This window comes from Geotrypetes seraphini, chromosome 9, assembly GCF_902459505.1.
Source record: "Geotrypetes seraphini chromosome 9, aGeoSer1.1, whole genome shotgun sequence".
Classification (NCBI taxonomy): Eukaryota; Metazoa; Chordata; class Amphibia; order Gymnophiona; family Dermophiidae; genus Geotrypetes; species Geotrypetes seraphini.
In genome coordinates, this window is record NC_047092.1 from 100,719,654 (window position 1) to 100,739,511 (window position 19,858).

Sequence of the window (19,858 nt, forward strand, 5' to 3'; positions counted from 1 at the left end):
CCATTGCCCCAGGACAGATAGGGAAGAATGCTTGAGTACCTGAGGTTATAAATGGTATATAAATACATAAAATAAATAAACAAAATAGGGCTTAAATTTTATGTTGTCTATACCAGTGTTCTTCAACCTTTTTACAGTGCGCCTCAGCCTCAAGGAAAGCAAACAAAATGTTGGGTATCATTAAAAAGGGTATCACGACCAGGACGAAGGAAGTCATCCTGCCACTATATCGCGCAATGGTGCGACCGCACCTGGAGTACTGTGTTCAGTACTGGTCACCGTACCTCAAGAAGGACATGGCAGTACTTGAGAAAGTCCAGAGAAGAGCAACTAAACTAATAAAGGGCATGGAGGATCTCTCATATACTGACAGACTGAAAAAGCTGGGGCTCTTCTCCCTGGAAAAGCGGAGACTTAGAGGAGACATGATAGAAACCTTCAAGATCATGAAAGGTATAGAAAAAATAGACAGGGACAGATTTTTCAAATTAAGGGGGACCACAAGTACAAGGGGGCACTCAGAGAAATTGAAAGGGGAGAGGTTTAGAACAAACGCCAGGAAGTTCTTCTTCACACAGAGGGTGGTGGATACATGGAATGCGCTGCCAGAGGATGTGATAAGCAGGAGCACGCTACAGGGCTTCAAAGAAGTTTTGGATAGGTACTTGGAGGACAAAGGGATAGAAGGGTATAGATAAGAATAGAGGTAGATTATAGGGATAGGTTTAAATGGTAAGCTATAAAATTAGTCAGGGACCACTGCTCAGGCAATGGGCCTGATGGGCCGCCGCAGGTGCGGACCGCTGGGCGGGATGGACCTATGGTCTTCCTCAGCGGAGGCAACTCTTATGTTCTTATGTACACCTATGGACCGGCGGAAAAAAAAAATTATTTTGTGGCCCGGCAAACTATTAGGACTGAAATTTAAAAACCCCGTTTCCTCCTCGGTCCTCGCAAACCATCTGATCCCATCCGCACAAGCTTCAGTTATGATTTTATACTGAACGTATTTTATTAAAGTATAAAAAGAAACAATATTCTGTACAATTGTCAATTTATAAATAGAAATAATACAGAGGAAGGATCAACAAAACCCCTGTCTCCCCTCCCCTTCACAAATATCTTCTCTACTATCAAGAAAACTGAATAAGCCAAATTATTACAGAATGCTACACAGAAATATCATGCTAACAGAATACTGCAGTCACATATGACAGGAATAGTGTTAGGGGAGTGCAACTAGGGCAACTGCCCTCTGTTCAGAGAGAGACCTAAACCATCTGGAAGCTAAAAAAGCACTGCCTGGGCTTTGCAGTCCCCGGTTATGTCTAATACCAGCTCCAGAAGGATATATATTTCAAATCTGATATATTCTAATAATAATAATTTTATTTTTATATACCGCCCTACCACATAGTTCTAGGCGATTCACATACAGTACTAAAAATATATAAACAGTGAATAAAAATACGAAATCTAAAAACAACTAAAATTATACAATAATTGAATAAAATGCATTCGCGAAAATATATAGATATCCTTAAAAAGTACAACTGTAAAATCAATGTGCATATTTCCAATCCATATTCTGAAACATCAATTTACAAACTTTTTGAATAAATCAGTTTTCAATAGTTTCCTAAAGCAGTGTTCTTCAACCTTTTTACACCCGTGGACTGGCAGAAATAAAAGAATTATTTTGTGGACCAGCAAACTACTAGGACTAAAATTTAAAAACCCCGTTTACGCTCCATCTCCACGAGCTCGGTCCCCGCAAACCATCTGATCCCATCTGCACAAGCCTCAATTATGATTTTATATTGAACGTATTTTATTAAAGTATAAAAAGAAACAATATTCTGAACAATTGTGATTTTATAAATACAAATATACAGAGCACGGACCAACAAAACCCCTGTCTCCCCTCCCCTTCACATATATCCCCTCTACTATCAAGAAAACTGAACAAGCCAAGTTCATAGAAATATCATGCTAACAGAATATTGCAGTCCCCAGTTATGTCTCTAGCAGGATATATATTTCAAATCTGATATATTCTAATCACAAAATAGAAATAAAATTATTTGTTTCTACCTTTTGTTGTCTCTGGTTTCTGCTTTCATCTTCTTTTCACTCTTTTCCTTCCAGCGTCTGCCCTCTCTGTCTCTTCAATCCAGCATCTGCCACTTCCATCTACTGTCTGACCTCTCCCCCTTCCATATGGTATTTGTCTTCTTTCTATGCCCCTCTCCCCTTTCCATCCAGCCTATGCCCCTCTCTCCTTTTTACACGATTCACTCCAGCTTCACTGCTCTCTTCATTTTTATCTCTCCTACACCAGATCTAGCATCTTTGTCCCTCTCAATTTCTCTGCTGACCCCCTTCCCATCTCATTCCTATCTCTCCCCTTCCCCTCCTCTAATCTCCCTGCAAGCTGTTTCCTTCCTTTTTTCTTCTCCCTTCCCTCCTCCCCCTGTCCAGCAGTAACTCTCTTCCTTTTCCTTTCCCTCCTCCCCTCCCAGCAGCATCTCTCCTTCTTTCTCCCTCCAGGTCCAGTAGCAGCTTTCCCTTTTCCCCCCTTGCCCAGCAGCTTCCCAGACTCCTTTCCCTCCTCCCCTCCCAGCAGCATCTCTCCTTCTTCCTCTCCAGGTCCAGTAGCAGCTGTCCCTTTTTCCCCCTTACCCAGCAGCTTCCCAGACTCCTTTCCCTCCTCCCCTCCCAGCAGCATCTCTCCTTCTCCCTCTCCAGGTCCAGTAGCAGCTGTCCCTTTTTCCCCCTTACCCATCAGCTTCCCAGACTCCTTTACCTCCCCCCTCCCAGCAGCATCTCTCCTTCTCCCTATACAGGTCCAGTAGCAACTGTCCCTTTTTTTTTTCACCATGCCCAGCAGCTTTCTCCCCTCCCAGCAACTCTCCTTACTTGCCAGCGCTGCGATTCAGTAAGGCAGCCTCGGGTCCTTTGTTGGGTCGCACCGCCTCTGAGGAAAGCGGAAGTTGCATCATCAGAGGCGGCTGACTCAGCAAAAGCTCCAAGGCTTCCTTCTTCAATCGCTGCGTTTGTAAGGAGAGCCACTGGGAGGGGAGAAAGCACAGTGTGAGGCTCCCTATTATCTCTCCGGCCCTGCGCGAACGACAGCTCCTCGATCTTGCCGGTCCTGCGCGGACCGGCAGGAAATTGAAGAAGTTGATCTTGCCGGTCCTGCGCGGACCGGCAGGAATTTTCTGCGGACCGGCGATTGAAGAACTGTGTCCTAAAGGACATGTATGAATGGGCCTGAGAAATAATAGAACTTAGCCATGAATCCATTTTACCTGCCTGAAAACCAAGCAATTTATCAAAGAATCTCTTGCAATGAAAAGGCTTAATGATCGGGAAAGCGAATAAGTATTGCCCTCGAGTTATATCTTTCAAAACACAGAATCAAGTAATTAAGAGCCATACCAAACAGTACTTTAAAACTGGTGCAATCAAACTTAAACAGTACTCTAGCCTCAAAAAGCAACCAATGCAACTGTTTGTAGGATGAAGTAATATAATCATGCTTTTTCAGCCCAAAAATTAAACGGACTGCCATATTCTGTATAAGTCTCAATCTTTTTTGAAGCTTTTTTTGGGATCCCACATATATTATGTTACAATAATCCAGAATGGATTCTAATCACAAAATAGAAATAAAATTATATTTTTTTCTACCTTTTGTTGTCTCAGGTTTCTGCTTTCATCTTCTTTTCACTCTCTCCCTTCCAGCGTCTGCCCTCTCTGTCTCTTCAATCCAGCATCTGCCCCTTCCATCCACTGTCCACCTTTTCTATATGGTATATTCCTTCTTTCTATGCCTCTCTCCCCTTTCCATCCAGCCTGTGCCCCCTCTCTCCTTTTTACATGATTCATTCCAGCTTCACTTCTCTCTTCATTTTTATCTCTCCTACACCAGATCTAGCATCTTTGTCACTCTCTCCTTATTGCTCTGTTGACCCCCTTTCCAGCATCAATCTCTCTCTACTTTCTCATTTCTCTGTCTGTCCCCTTTCCCTCATCTGATCTTTCTATTCAACCCTGACCCCTTCCCCTCCTCTAATCTTCCTGCTAGCTGTTTCCTTCTCCCTTCCCTCCTCTAACAGTAACTTTCTTCCCTTCCCCTCTTCTCCTCCCAGCAGCATCTCTCCTTTTCCCTCCCTCCAGGTCCATTAGCAGCTCTCCCTTTATCCAGCAGTTTCCCAGCCTCCAACAGTGGCTTCCTCCCCTTCCCTCTGCTCCCGTCCCAGCAGCTCTCAGTACTTGCCTACAGCAGCGATTCACTTAGGCAGCCTTCAGTCCTTTGATAGGTCACGCCGCCTCTGAGGAAAGAGGAAGTTGTATCTTCAGAGGCAGGCCACGAATCAGCAAAAGCCCCAAGGCTGCCAAAGTGAATTGCTGCTGCAGGCAAGTACTGAGAGCTGCTGGGAGGGGAGCAGAGGGGAGGAAGCTACTGTCGGAGGCTCTCACCGGCCCTGCACAAACCGGCAGGAATTTTGCGCACCGATCTCGCCGTCCCTGCGTGGACCGGCAGGAATTTTCTGTGGACCGGCGGTTGAAGAGCACTGAAGTAGATAATAAAGGGATTTCAGTGCTCTTATTTAATGAATAAGGATGTCTTTTTTTTTCTGTTCTTCCTATGTTACAGCCAGTGTACCCTTGAATCTACTGCTCTGATACTTGAAAATTCCCTAATCCAGTGTCCCGCAAACTTTCTTGAGCCACAGTACACTAAACATAGTGGTCCGCGGTTTGAGGCATCCGGAAGTGTGCAGACATTGCCATGATGACATCACGTGCATGAGTGACATCATCATATCAACATCCGTTCATGCATGAAGACCTTCTAGATGGGCCTGAGATGTCAGGGAGGGTTGCCAGCAGGGAAGAGGGCCAGAGAGAAGGAGAGGTGCTGGCGCCGGCTCTTGCGGCATGTTTCTCGCTCCATCATCTCCCCCAAGTTCTATGTTGCAGTCAATGTGCGGCGAAAGGCATGTCCTGTAGGCAATCAGCCAGCGCCTCTCTTCCACAGTGTGCTGTGGCACACCTGAAATCTCAGGAGGCACACTAGTGTACCACGGCATGCAGTTTGCGATATACTGTCCTAATCCCTTGAATTGCTAAATGTTGTAGCTTCATATAAATTCAGGTTTCAGCAGACTGCCTTTAGCTGTTGGGTCCTGCTATCTCTGCATTGTTCATCTCTCCCTCTCCCCATTTTTCCCTCCTTCACCAAGCCCCTCTCCCCCAAGTTCATCTCTCCCTCTCCCCCAAGTCCATATCTTCCCCTCCAAGTCCATCTCTTCCCCCCACATCTACCTTTATTTTGTTATAAAATTTGTTGCCGGTGGCGGTAGCGAATCTAACGATCCACAGAGTTCTCCTGCTGCTACTCCTGGCATCTTCTCTCCATTGCAGCCCACCCTCAGTGACAACTTCCTGTTTCTGCTGAGGCGGCTGTAATGGAGAGAAGACGCCTGGACTAGCAGCAGGGTAGCTCTGTGAATTGCATTCGGTACCACCGCTCAGCAACAACTTTTGCATCGAATTAAAGGTAGATGCAGGGGGCGGGGAGAGGACTTAGATAAATGCTGTTGGTGACAGGATCGATTTTGGGAAGGAGTGCGCTGAGAGAGCCAACCAGTAAAAAAATAAGTCAAAACTCGATTTAGAATAAGAGAAGCCAGGGAGATGTGAGCTCACCTTGCTGCCGATCTGCGCACATAGGCCCTCTCAGGCATTCCCTATGCTGAAGTTTTTTCTTCTGATGTATCTTCCTGTTTTGGAAGGACTCCAGCAGAGGGAACGCCTGAATAGGTCTCTGCAAAATAGATTGGCGGCAAGGGGGCTGGTGCCACCGCTCATGAATCAGTGAGTCCGGTTTTTTCTAGGAACAAATCGATTTGAATAGTATGCACCTCTAGTATGCATACTAAATGAAGGGAAGTTTTCAGCCTAGTGAATTTATCCAGCTAGCTATTAAGTTTTCCAGACAAATTCCTTTGAACACTGTCCTAATACTACCTTCTCTTTTCTATATTCTTTCATAAACTCCAAAGAAAGTAAACTTGTTTATTTTGCTGCTTCCATTTATGAAGCTTTTCTCACATGTAAAAATATTTTTGTAAATGTATACCTCACTTATATTGTCCCTTGCACCTCTAGCTTGTACCAGAAACTGTGTAGAGTGAAAATGGCTTGCACAATCCTTCCAACTCACTGCTGCAGGAGGGAGCCTTTTTGGACAATCCAGTAGTTCAACTTACATCCCAGTTCAGTGTTCTATTTGCCGTCCCTGATACCAGGGTAGCTCGAGCCTATAATTTCCCCCACCTATCACCAAGTATCCTCTTCTACTTCTCCAATCTCTCATTTTGAGTTTTGCACCTCCGTTGAGAACTCCATCCTTCTGGGAGACTTCAACATTCATTTTGATGAACCAAATAATACCCACACTGTTGATCTGCTTTTTTTTTATCGATTTTAAACATTATCATTTTATACAAATAATAATAAGAAAAAGAAATACCAAAATTTTACAAACATTGAAGAATATTCCTTACAACATTACCCTTTGATCTCTAGTCCACATAACTGGAGAATATTCCTGAAATTAACTTAGGAATACAATAAAATATAATCATGATCTAATCTAAGATCTAATTTTATGGTGCAAAATACTACTGAACTCCATTTATAATTAATTCAGATGGGAACTATTTGTTAGTTTCACGAAGCTGTAAAAACTGTTCCAGCTGCATAGAGCTGCATAGAGAAAACATATTCATATTCCTTAAATTTCACTAAGCATTTGCATGGAAACTCAGAGCCAACACCCTTAATTTCAAGTTTTAAAATGTTTTCCTTCTCAGTTGTGTTGCCTGGGCCACATCGGGAAATATTAGTACATTATCTCCACAAAACTTTGCTAGCTTATTTTGAAAATAAGCTTTCAGATCTGCTTACGCTCATCTCTGATCTTATGTTAACCCTGCAGGTATCAAGCCTTACCCATCCGGTAGGCCATATGGTGAACATGATTTTTATTCCAACAACCCTACTGCAATCAGTCAAGCTTCCAGTCATCTCTTCATTCCCTTTTGACAGATCATTCCCTGATCTCATTTCATATGTACTTATCCTCCGATCCAGTCAAAATCACATCTAGAGATTACTTTTATAGAGACTTAAGTAAGATCACTCCTACCAAAATTCTAGATAATATCGCTCTCCAGCTAGATGTACCATATTTTCTTCCCTCTCAGTAGAGGATCAGTCAAAACAATGGATGGAAGCAATGTATAAGCTCATGAAAAATGTTGCACCCCAGCAATATCAAACTCCGTCCACTGCTAAAAAAAATTCCCCATGGATTACCACAGATCTCTTACTACTCCTTTGCCAACTGTGCTCCCTTGAGAGGCACTGGAGACGTCATCGTACTTCCACGCTACTTAACTTTTTTAAGAATAAGGCTTTGACCTATAAAAATATGGTTCAAGAAGGAAAAAATAAATATTACGGAAAAAGGATCACTGCAGCCAATAACTCCTCAGCACTTTATACAATAGTGAAATCTCTTACAGACCAAGGTAATAAAAAAATTGGCCAAACATCTACTCCCCAACTTCAGGTTTTAACAGATTTATTCCAAAACAAAATTAATCAAATACGTAAGTCTCTGGTTCCGTCCCTGACAACTACTCCCCCTAGCTCACCAGAAAGAACAACGCACATTCTCAAAATTTGAGCACATTCTCAAAGTTTACTATACCATCTCTACTAGAACTTCAACAAACTCTGCAAACCTTGAATATGACAAGTAATCCTTCAGACTAGAGACTGACACGGTGGTTGTTACCTGCGGCTAGCTTTGGGTAACCTGCCGAAATGGGGTGAGAAAAAATAGTGGTCGCTGCGGGGACAGGGACAAGGCCATTCACCGTTCCATGGAGTGGTGAATGGTCTTATCTCCGCAGTGAAGCAAGCACAGATCGTGCAGTCCAGCATCTCCACCCGATCGCCGCATCTCGCGTCCTCCCATCTCCCTCCCTCCACCTCACCTTAGGTGCCGACTTTAATTCTTCTTCTCCCAGCCGCATGCTTCCAATAAGCTGCGCGTGGCTGCTTGAGTTGTTGAATCTTCTCCTCTGATGCAGATTAGCTCAGTAGTTCGCAGGTGCTTCTTCAACCTTAAAATGATCCCTTCCTTGCACTCTTCTAGACACCAAATCTATTACTATTCTTATTCGATAGTGATCTCTCGTTTGGATTACTGCAACTCACTCTTATCAGGGCATCACACAAAAGGAAATCAGAAAGCTCCAAATCATACAAAATACAGCGGTTAAATCATCTACAAAGCCAAAAAATTTGATCACATCACACCTCTCTTGAAAGACATGCACTAGTTGCCAGTAACACATAGGATCACATTTAAAACATTATTCCTCATGTTCAAGGTCCAATACAATCATTCGCTGGCATTCATTGACAGATTTCTAATGCCTTATATTACCTCGATTGACTCAACAGTCTCTTCTTACAAATACTCATGGAGAAGTCAATTGTATGTAATTATTCATTCACATGGTATAATTTTTATTCATATGGTTATTCCAAGATTAACCAATAAAACTTTCCCAGCAAGAGGTACAGAGCAGAAGTTGAATGTTTCAATTATAACTTAACATACAAACTCTGGTGTCAAATCAGTAATAGCAACACAATTTCCCTATACTACCAGGTTAAAAACTCAAACTATACCAACCCAGCCTACGAAAAGTCAGCATTGCAAATGTTCTAGAATACCAACATACCTCCATGGATCAGGAATATGGGTCTATTATTAAGCATAGGGAGGCAGAGAGCTCTTTTCCTGCTGAAAGAGAAGGACTGCTACAGATTCCTATAAGTAAACAACTTATCAACTGAATCCCTCATCCCTGTTACAGGCCATTACTTAGGGGAAAAAATGACATTACAAACTAGCAACCTAAATCTCTATACCAGGCACATTAAGAAATGCAAAACCTAAAGAAAACCAAACTTAACTTATATTTAACAAACATGTAATACAACAACAGTAGCACTAATGCTATGATTCAAATGGCAGAAACTCTACCTATTACTCCTGGGTAGGGTTACCAGTTCCACCCATGACGCCCCAGTTCCGCCCCCAATCCCGCCCTAGACCCGCTTCCTGCCCGATGCAATTTCGAGGAAGCTTTTCAAAACCCAGATAAAGTGCTGGGTTTTGAAAAGCCATCTGGACCCCTGGACATGTTCTCGAAAAGGATATATCTGGGGAAATCCGGACATCTGGTAACCCTACTTCTGGGGGAATTTAGGGCAAAATGAAAAATTCTGTGCACAATATTTTAAAATGCTGCATCTTTATTTGTATTTCTTTTGTGCAGAATTTCCCCACTCATAAGGACTAACCACTCTCCTAGCTTCTTCCTTTACCAGTAATATCACTTTTCAGATTCCACCCTGCCCAGCTCTTACTCCAATTTTAACTTCAGTTTCCACCTTCTTCACCCTGATTTAGCCTGAATTCCTTCCCTTACCCAGCTTTCTTTGCCCCCAATTCTTTCTCTCCCCTTAGCCCCCAACCCCTGTCTTTCTGTATTCTTTTTCTCCTTGCCTCCACATATGCCACATTATCTGGGAAGAAAATATGGTAAAGGAAGAAACAAGCGATAGCTTATCAGACCACTTCCTCCTCCTCCTCTGCTGGCCTGGGCTAGGGTTACCAGATTTTCCGTCTGGAAAATACGGACCCCTAGATCTGCCCCCAGGCCCACTCAGTCCCACCCATCCCCTCCCCATCATGCCCCAATTCTGCCCCATCATGCCCCTGATTGTCGGGTAGACTGCAGAGGGTCGGAGTAAAGGGCCAATTTTCTGACTGGCAGGGAGTCACGAGCGTTATGCCACAGGGATCGGTGCTGGGGCCGTTACTCTTCAACATATTTATCAATGACCTGGAAAAGGAGGCAAAGTGCGAGGTTATAAAATTTGCAGACGATACCAAACTGTGCGGCAGAGTTAGCCCCAGGGAAGAGTGTGAGGACCTACAAAGGGACCTAGACAACCTGGAAGACTGGGCAAACAAATGGCAAATGCGCTTTAACGTGAAAAAATGCAAGGTCATGCATATAGGGAAAAAGAACCCGTTGTTCAACTACAAAATGGGGGGGGGCATTGTTGGGAGAAAGCAGTCTTGAGAGAGACTTGGGTGTGCTGGTGGATGCATCACTGAAGCCATCTGCACAGTGCGCAGCGGCCTCGAAAAAAGCCAACAGGATGCTGGGCATCATAAAGAGGGGCATAACAACCAGGACGCGGGAAGTCATCATGCCATTGTATCGATTGATGGTGCGTCCTCATCTGGAATACTGCGTTCAATATTGGTCGCCGTACCTCAAGAAAGACATGGCGGTACTTGAGAGAGTCCAAAGGAGAGCAACGAAACTGGTAAGAGGGCTGGAACACTGCCCATACGCCGAGAGGTTGGACAGGCTGGGGCTCTTCTCTCTGGAAAAAAGGAGGCTCAGGGGTGATATGATAGAGACCTTCAAGATCATGAGGGGCATAGAGAGGGTGGATAGGGACAGATTCTTCAGGCTGAAGGGGACAACAGGTACGAGGGGGCATTCGGAGAAACTGAAGGGAGATAGGTTCAAAACAAATGCAAGGAAGTTTTTCTTCACCCAAAGGGTCGTGGACACTTGGAATGCGCTACCGGAGGAAGTGATCGGGCAGAGTATGGTACAGGGATTCAAACAGAGACTGGACAGATTCCTGGGGGATAAAGGGATCGTGGGATACTGAGAAAGTATAATGGGATACTGGGATACTGAGAAAGTATAGAAACCCAACCAGGTCGTGCATGTGCAAGACCGGAGGGCTAGGACTTCGATGGGAAGATAGGACTCATCAGGAAACCAAGGTGGCATGGGGGCCCCTTCTGGTGATTTAGACAGGTCATGACCTGTTTGGGCCGCCGCGGGAGTGGACTGCTGGGCGTGATGGACCTCTGGTCTGACCCGGCGGAGGCTCTGCTTATGTTCTTATGATCCCATCCTAGCCTCGCCCCACACTGCCTGTTCTCCTCGGGCAGCACATCAATGCATGTGCGGATGAGACAAAGTGCCGGGTTTTGAAAAGCTGTCCAGACCCCCGGACATGTCCTCAAAAGGAGGACATGTCCGGGGAAATCCGGACATCTGGTAATCCGAGCCTAGGCCCACTGCTTTCTTATTTGAACCATGTAGGACTCTGTACAGCAGTTGGGCCCAGGCCAGCAAAGGAGGAGGAAATGGTCTGATATTTCTTCTTTATGCTACATGATCCAGGAGGAAGGATAAGTAGGGTGGGGGGAGGGGCTTTTATGAGCAGCCTGTGGTTGAGTGCCATAAGGGGAGAGAGATCAGAAACCAATTTTCTGCCTTTGCAGAGTTTTGCAAGGTAAGTACAAAATCTGCACAAATTCTGCATTGCACAGTTGCATGGAATTCTCCCAAGAGTAACCTTTGAATAGGCAGCACTAAAAATATTACACTGGACCTTAAAATACTAAAACACTTACTACTACTATTATTAATTATTTCTATAGCACGCAGATGCACGCAGCACTGTACAGAGTCACAAAGATTAAGAAAACAGTCCCTGCTCGAAAGAGCTTACAATCTAAACAAGCAAGACTGATAAAAAAGGTGTCATGGATACAGTTAAGGGGAACGGTTAATCAGCTGGCTGGGTTGGAGGGCAGAGGAGTAGGGTTAAGGATTGAAAGCTGTATCAAAAAGGTGGGTTTTCAGTTTTTAATACAAGTAAAACAAAACAAATATGACTTGCTATGGATCTCAACATAGAAACTATATGCAAACAAATATTACACCTCAGTCACAGGCAAACACTGCAATAGTGGAGAAACAAAAACATATGCATTTCCTGTCTAGATACCTGTGATAGAAGTTTACATAGAGTATGACTAACGTGACCATTTATTTTTTTCTTCAAAACAGGACATCTATTAATATTCAGTCCCCCCCCCAAATCCCACCCTAGCCCCACCCCAAATCCCACCCTAGCCCCACCCCCAATCCTGCCTTAGCCCCGCCCCCAATTTCTTCCATTCATTTTTCATGTACACACAATATCTTATTTCATAACCATAAAGTTAAAAAAAACACAAAGAACCCTATACAAAGAGAAAATGTTAATTATTTATATTTGGGGGTTTTCAAAGATGTCACCTCAGTAATTATAGAAAAACAGACAAATATAGTGCAAAATATAGACAGCAGATATAAATTCTCAAAACTGACACATTTTGATCACTAAATTGAAAATAAAATTATTTTTCCTACCTTTGCTGTCTGGTGATTTCATGAGTCTCTGGTTGCGTTTCCTTCTGACTGAGCATCCTTTCTTTTATTTCTTTCTGCACTCAGGCCCAACAATTCTCCCTTTCTATTCCCTCCCTCCTTCCTTCCTATGTCCTTAGTGCCCCCACTCCCTCCTTCCTTCCTATGTCCTTAGTGCCTCCTTCCTATGTCCTTAGTGCCCCTTTCTATGTCCTTAGTGCCCCCAGTGCCTCCTTCCTATGTCATTAATGCCCCCAGATACAGTGTCAGTTCTCCTTTGTTCCAGGTCTCCCGCTCTCTCCCTCCTCTGTTATGATCTTGCCTCTCTCTGCTCTTCCTCAGGGGCTCTCCCCTCTGTCTGCACCTCCCAAAGTCCTGCTTCTGCCTCCTGTCTTTCCCCTTTGGTCCAGCCTTTATCTCTCTAGTCTTTCTTCTACTTACAACCCCCCCTTCTCTGCCTCTTTCTCTCCTTCCTTCATCCCTCCTTCCTATGTCCCCTTCACTGCCTTCAAGCCTTTGTCCCACCCCCTTCCAAAAAGCCTGCCAGCCTACCTCCCCCAAAGCCTGCCTGCCTCCCCCAAAGCCAGCCTGCCTGCCTGCCTCCCCCAAAGCCAGCCTGCCTGCCTGCCTCCCCAAAGCCAGCCTGCCTCCTCCAAAGCCAGCCAGCCTGCCTGCCTCCCCAAAGCCAGCCTGCCTGCCTGCCTGCCTCCCCAAAGCCAGCCAGCCTGCCTGCCTGCCTCACCAAAGCCAGCCTGCCTGCCTGCCTCCCCAAAGCCAGCCTGCCTGCCTCCCCAAAGCCAGCCTGCCTGCCTGCCTCCCCAAAGCCAGCCTGCCTGCCTGCTTCCCCAAAGCCAGCCTGCCTGCCTGCCTCCCCAAAGCCAGCCTCCCTGCCTGCCTGCCTCCCCAAAGCCAGCCTGCCTGCCTGCCTCCCCAAAGCCAGCCTGCCAGCCTACCTCCCCCAAAGCCAGCCTGCCAGCCTACCTCCCCCAAAGCCAGCCTGCCTGCCTCCCCCAAAGCCAGCCTGCCTGCCTGCCTCCCCCAAAGCCAGCCTGCCTGCCTGCCTCCCCAAAGCCAGCCTGCCTCCCCCAAAGCCAGCCTGCCTGCCTGCCTCCCCAAAGCCAGCCTGCCTCCCCAAAGCCAGCCTGCCTGCCTGCCTCCCCAAAGCCAGCCTGCCTGCCTGCCTCCCCAAAGCCAGCCTGCCTTCCTGCCTCCCCAAAGCCAGCCTGCCTGCCTCCCCAAAGCCAGCCTGCCTGCCTGCCTCCCCAAAGCCAGCCTGCCTGCCTGCCTCCCCAAAGCCAGCCTGCCTGCCTGCCTCCCCAAAGCCAGCTTGCCTGCCTACCTCCCCCAGAGCCAACCTGTCTGCCTACCTCCCCCAGAGCCAGCCTGTCTGCCTACCTCCCCCAGAGCCTGCATGTCTGCCACCCCCAGAGCTTGCCTGCCTGCCTGCCTCCTCCAAAGCCAGCCTGCCTACCTCTCCCAGAGTCAGCCTGCCTGCCTACCTCCCCTAGAGTCAGCCTGCCTGCCTACCTCCCCCAGAGCCAGCCTGCCCATCTCCCCCAAAACCAACCTGCCTGCCTCCCTCCCCAGAGCCAGCCAGCCTGCCTTTCTGCCTATCTCCCCCAGAGCCTGCCTGCCTGCCTCCTCCAAAGCTAGCCTGCCTCCCCAAAGCCTGCCTGCCTACCTACCTCCCCCAAAGTCAGCCAACCTACCCCAGAGCCAGCCTGCCTGCCTACCTCCCCCACAGCCAGCCTGCCTGCCTACCTCCCCCACAGCCAGCCTGCCTGCCTACCTCCCCCACAGCCAGCCTGCCTGCCTCCCCCCCCCACAGCCAGCCTGCCTGCCTGCCTACTTCCCCAAAATCAGTCTGCCTGCCTCCCTCCCCCAGAGCCAGCCAGCCTGCCTGCCTCCCTCCCCCAGAGCCAGCCAGCCTGCCTGCCTACTTCCCCCAGAGCCAGCCTGCCTGCCTACTTCCCCCAGAGCCAGCCTGCCTACTTCCCCCAGAGCCAGCCTGCCTGCCTACTTCCCCCAGAGCTAGCCTGCCTGCCTACTTCCCCCAGAGCCAGCCTGCCTGCCTACTTCCCCCAGAGCCAGCCTGCCTGCCTACCTCCCCCTGAGCCAGCCTGCCTGCCTGCCTCCCCCTGAGCCAGCCTGCCTGCCTGCCTCCCCCAAAACCTGCCTGCCTGCCTCCCTCCCCCAAAGTCAGCCAGTTTGCCTGCCTACCTCCCCCAGAGCCAGCCAGCCTGCCTGCCTGCCTACCTCCCCCAAAATCAGCCTGCCTGCCTCCTCCAAAGCTAGCCTTCCTCCCCAAAGCCTGCCTGCCTGCCTCCCTCCCCCAGAGCCAGCCAGCCTGTCTGCCTCCCTCCCCCAGAGCCAGCCAGCCTGCCTGCCTCCCTCCCCCAGAGCCAGCCAGCCTGCCTGCCTACTTCCCCCAGAGCCAGCCTGCCTGCCTACTTCCCCCAGAGCCAGCCTGCCTGCCTACTTCCCCCAGAGCCAGCCTGCCTGCCTACTTCCCCCAGAGCCAGCCTGCCTGCCTACCTCCCCCAGAGCCAGCCTGCCTGCCTACCTCCCCCTGAGCCAGCCTGCCTGCCTGCCTCCCCCTGAGCCAGCCTGCCTGCCTGCCTCCCCCAAAACCTGCCTGCCTGCCTCCCCAAAGCCTGCCTGCCTCCCTCCCCCAAAGTCAGCCAGTCTGTCTGCCTACCTCCCCCAGAGCCAGCCAGCCTGCCTGCCTGCCTACCTCCCCCAAAATCAGCCTGCCTGCCTCCTCCAAAGCTAGCCTTCCTCCCCAAAGCCTGCCTGCCTGCCTCCCTCCCCCAGAGCCAGCCAGCCTGCCTGCCTCCCTCCCCCAGAGCCAGCCAGCCTGCCTGCCTCCCTCCCTCCCCCAGAGCCAGCCTGCCTGCCTCTCCCAAAGCCAGCCTGCCTGCCTACCTCCCCCAGAGCCTGCCTCCCTCCCCCAGAGCCAGCCAGCCTGCCTTCCTCCCTCCCCCAGAGCCAGCCTGCCTTCCTACTTCCCCCAGAGCCAGCCTGCCTGCCTTCCCCAAAACCTGCCTGCTTGCCTGCCTCTCCAAAGCCTGCCTGCCTACCTCCCCCAAAGCCAGCCAACCATCCTGCCTGCCTACCTTCCTCTCTGCTGCGCAAAAGACATCCAGCTTGCCTGCTTGCTTGCCTGCCTACCTCCTCCCCCCTACCCCGGAAAAAAAAGCCTACCTCCAGGCCCAATTTAAACTTTCCCCCGGTCCACCTCCACTGCTCCTTTGCTTACCTCCCTGCCGCTAATCGCTCCCAGAAGTCTTCTTCCCGACGTCAATTCTGACGTCGGAGAGGACGTTCCGGGCCAGCCAATTGCTGCCTGGCTGGCCTGTAACATCCTCTCCAATGTCAGAATTGACGTTGGGAAGAAGGCTTTTGGGCGCAATTAGCGGCAGGGAGGTAAGCAGAGGAGCAGCGGTAGCGGACCTGGAGGGAGGCTTTTTTTTTTTTTTTGGTGTGACAGGGAGAGACAGGAAGCGATTGCCTGTCCCATTGTCCCCACGTGGGGACAACGGGACAGGGGATCCGAAAACGGGACTGTTCCGTTCAAAACTGGATGTATGGTCTCCTTAAGTATGACGGCAGAAAAGGGCCAACGGCCCAACAAGTCTGCCCACTCAAAGAACCCTCCCCCTAAAAGAACCCTGCAAAAAGCATTTCCCTGGAGTGAACCCACATGTTTATCCCATCGTCTCTTGAAGTTCAGCACGTTGCTGGTTTCGACTACCTGACGTGGAAGACCATTCTAAAGATCAACCACCCTTTTGGTGAAGAAGTACTTCCTGATGTCGCTATGAAGTCTCCCACCCTTGAGTTTGAGTGGATGCCCTCTTGTTGCCGTGGGACCTGTAAGGGAAAAGATATCTTCTTCAACCTCAGCACGGCCTTTAAGATATTTGAACGTCTCTATCATGTCTCCCCTCTCTCTGCGTTCCTCGAGAGAATATAACTGCAGCCTGCTTAGACGTTCTTCATATGGGAGATCCTTGAGTTGTGAGACCATCTTAGTGGTCATTCGCTGAACCGATTCCATTCTCTTCACATCCTTTCAATAATGTGGCCTCCAAAACTAAACACAGTACTCCAGATGAGGTCTCACCATGGACCTGTACAACGGCATTATAACTTCAGGCTTTCGACTGACAAAACTTCTTCGGAAGGTAGATCAAGAAACTATTAAACTTGGAATACATAGACACTGTGATGCACAGTCCCCAAAGCTAACATATTCCAGTTAATAAGTTCAAAATAAAACACTTTTTTGTACTTGTACATGTTTGAGCATTTTATTTTTTTCATTACGTTGGTCTCAGTTTCTCCTTTTTACTTTCCTGTCTTCTGCTAATTCCTGTCTTCTGCTTTCCTGCTATTCCATTCCCTCACTACATTTGTTTCTGACATATTGATCTTTTGTTTAAAGCTCTCTCGTGAGTTGTTTTTTTTTTTCTTTTCTGCCTCTGTCCAATCAAATTTCACCCTCTTACTGTGCTCCTTTTTATTTTTCATCTACTTATCAACTTTCTATCTCTTCTCACATTTTCCATCTCACTCATTTCTCAGCCTTCTGTTGCCTTTTATCTTTCATCTGCTCCTCATGACCACATTTCTATCCTCCTCTCACTCAACTCTGACAGTGCTCCCATGGCCTCTCCCACATCTAGCCATCATTCCTAGCATCATCTGTCTTTTTACCTCACTCCATCCTTGTAACCCAGAATCTCCCCCTTCTGCCTCTCCCCCAAATCTGACATTTCTCCCTCCCTCTTCTGTTTTCTAAATCCTTCTCCCCTCCCCTCTTCATCCCCCTCTGCCGAGTCCATCTCTGTTCCTCTTCTGCTCCCCCTCTGCCCTTCTGTAAATCCATCTTTCCCTCTTCCCATTTGTCTCCTCTGCCCTCCCTCAAGTCCATCTCTTCCTCTTTCCACTTGCCTGCCCTCCCTCAAGTCCATCTCTTTCTCTTTCTTTCTTTTTTTTAATTTATAGATTTACAAACTTAAAGACAAGCATACAAAACTTGAGTACAGATTCATAGTTGCACCCAAAAAGTTTTACGGTGAATCACAGATCCCACCCCACTCTTCCACCCCTTCATTTCCATTACCTCATCCCTGAGTCTGATATCTCTCCCTTCTGCCACCCCTTCCCAACATCTCTCCTTCTCTCCCTTCTACCCCTCTCCTGCGTCGGCCTCAGCAGGGGAGAAATGGCAAACATCTCTCACTCACCCCACTGGCATTTTACCCCTTTCTTCCTCAAACTCTTTCCCCTTCAGCTTTCACTTCACTCCTCTGAGTCTCTCCCCCTTTACTCTGGAGCTTCATTCCACTGTCACACCCCTTCTCTGGCATCTCTCTTTCCTTCCCCACAAATCTACCTTACTTTGCATTATAGAAGTTACCTGTGGTGGTGGCGGTGGTAGCGACAGCAATTCAGAGGCTACACTGCCATGACCCCAGCGCTTATCTCTATTACTGTCCCTGAGGAAACAGGAAGTTATGGCAAAGAGGGCAGGTCACAGTAGCAGAGAAATTCTGGGGCTGGCAGCAGGATGGCCTTTGTGAATCGCTGCCACCATCATAGATAACTTCTGTAGTAAGGTAGATTTGAGAGGAAGAAAGAAGAGATGCTTCCCCGAGAGGGAAGTTGAGAGATGCAGCAGTTGAAGCTTCAGAAGAAAAGGACAGATTCAGATATACTGCTTGCACATAAGTATAAGCAATTTACAATACTAATAGGATTGAAATACATTACAGACTGTTCCAGCTCACAATATAAGTTATATTAAATATAGAAGAAAAATTAATTACAAGTCCATACTAATTAAGGACTGGCTGAAAGAAACCAACCCTGACTTCGCTCTATTTACAGAAACATGGCTATTATCCGATAACGATATTATTATCCAAGACTGCCTTCCCCCAGGCTTCAAAATTTTATCGCTAGCTAGGACTTGGGGTAGGGGGGAGGCCTAGCCATAATTTTTAAAGACAACCTACACTTCTCTATTCTAAACTCAAAATCCACTCCCAACCTCAAAATTCTTTCAGTCTCACTATCATCCAAATCCCTAACGGCTGCGTTAACAACAACTCTGTTTTATGTTCCACCAAAAAAATGGAACCTTGCCAAGGATGACTTCTTCGAATTTTTACTAACTCTCTATCTAGCCCTTACAACCTACTGTGTGGAGCTATTAATATCCACCTTGAAAAAATAGACCAACCTGAAACCACAGAACTCTGGTCACTCATCTCTTCACTAGGGTACCTCAAACCCCCCCCCCCCCAGTTAAAACCCATCAAAAAGGCCATCAGTTAGATTTTGGTACTTTCTCCTCTAGAGAGCTACCTAACCCCCAAATAATCTGGAAACAAGAACACTGGACCGACTCACTATGGTCGGATCACAGTCTCTGCAATTTTGAACTTGATTGCCAACTAAAAACTACGAGTCCAACAAATAATATCCCAAAAACGAGAAATAAAAAATTCCATACCAGCAGAGGTAAGATAAATCCTGTAGAATTCTGGTCTCACTATGAGATCATATCAGAACAAAACAAACAAACCGATCAATTTATGAACTCCTGGATTATTGATAGCACCAATATCCTAAATAAAATGGCTCCCATCAAAACCCGCAGAAAGAGACTTAAAAACCTAGAGGGCTGGTTTGACAGAGACCTAAGAAAATCGGAAAGACTTTGGCTAAAATCAGGAACGCAAGAGCACAGAACCGCCTGGAGATTAAAAGTAAAAACCTACAAAAATCGAACCAAAGAAAAACGCAAAAACTTCTATGCCCTCAAAATTGGCGACATTTCAACCAACAGTAGCAACCTTTTTAAGCTGGTAAATGATCTATACAATATAGAAACATTTATCGACACACCCGAAGAGCCCACTCTAACTGCAAACAGCATGGGGGATTTATTCATCTCCAAAATACAAAAACTAAGATCCTCTCTTACCGACCCAACCAAGCCCCACTGGTGTTACCCCATTCTACCAGACTCAGACAATTCCAGAGCCGACCTGTTCTGGAATACATTCTCACCCATAGACTGGCAAACTTTTAGTAAACACTACAATAAGTATGCCAATTCCTACTGCAGACTGGACACCTGTCTCCCTAATGTCATGAAATCGGCCCCAGTCAATTTTAAGGCCAAAATGCTGATTTGGAGCAACTCGCTACTATCCTCTGGGAAGTTCCCAGTAGAACAAGGGCACATTATGATTACACAAATTAAGAGAAATACTGAAGAGCCTTCTAACACGGCTTCCAACCTTAGACCTATCGCCAATATCCCCCTGGTTACCAAAATAGCAGAAGGGATAGTAAACACCAAACTCACCACATACTTAGAAAAACACAATATCTTACATGACAACCAATCCGGCTTCCGGTCAGGTCACAGTACTGAAACAATTTTAGCT

General features: G+C 47.3%; 1 protein-coding gene across 4 annotated transcripts in view; it reads left to right on the top strand.

Annotated features, from left to right (window-relative positions):
- AMOTL2 (angiomotin like 2) overlaps positions 1-19,858 on the top strand; it is a 370,109-nt gene that overhangs the window by 226,495 nt on the left and 123,756 nt on the right. The window lies entirely within an intron of this gene.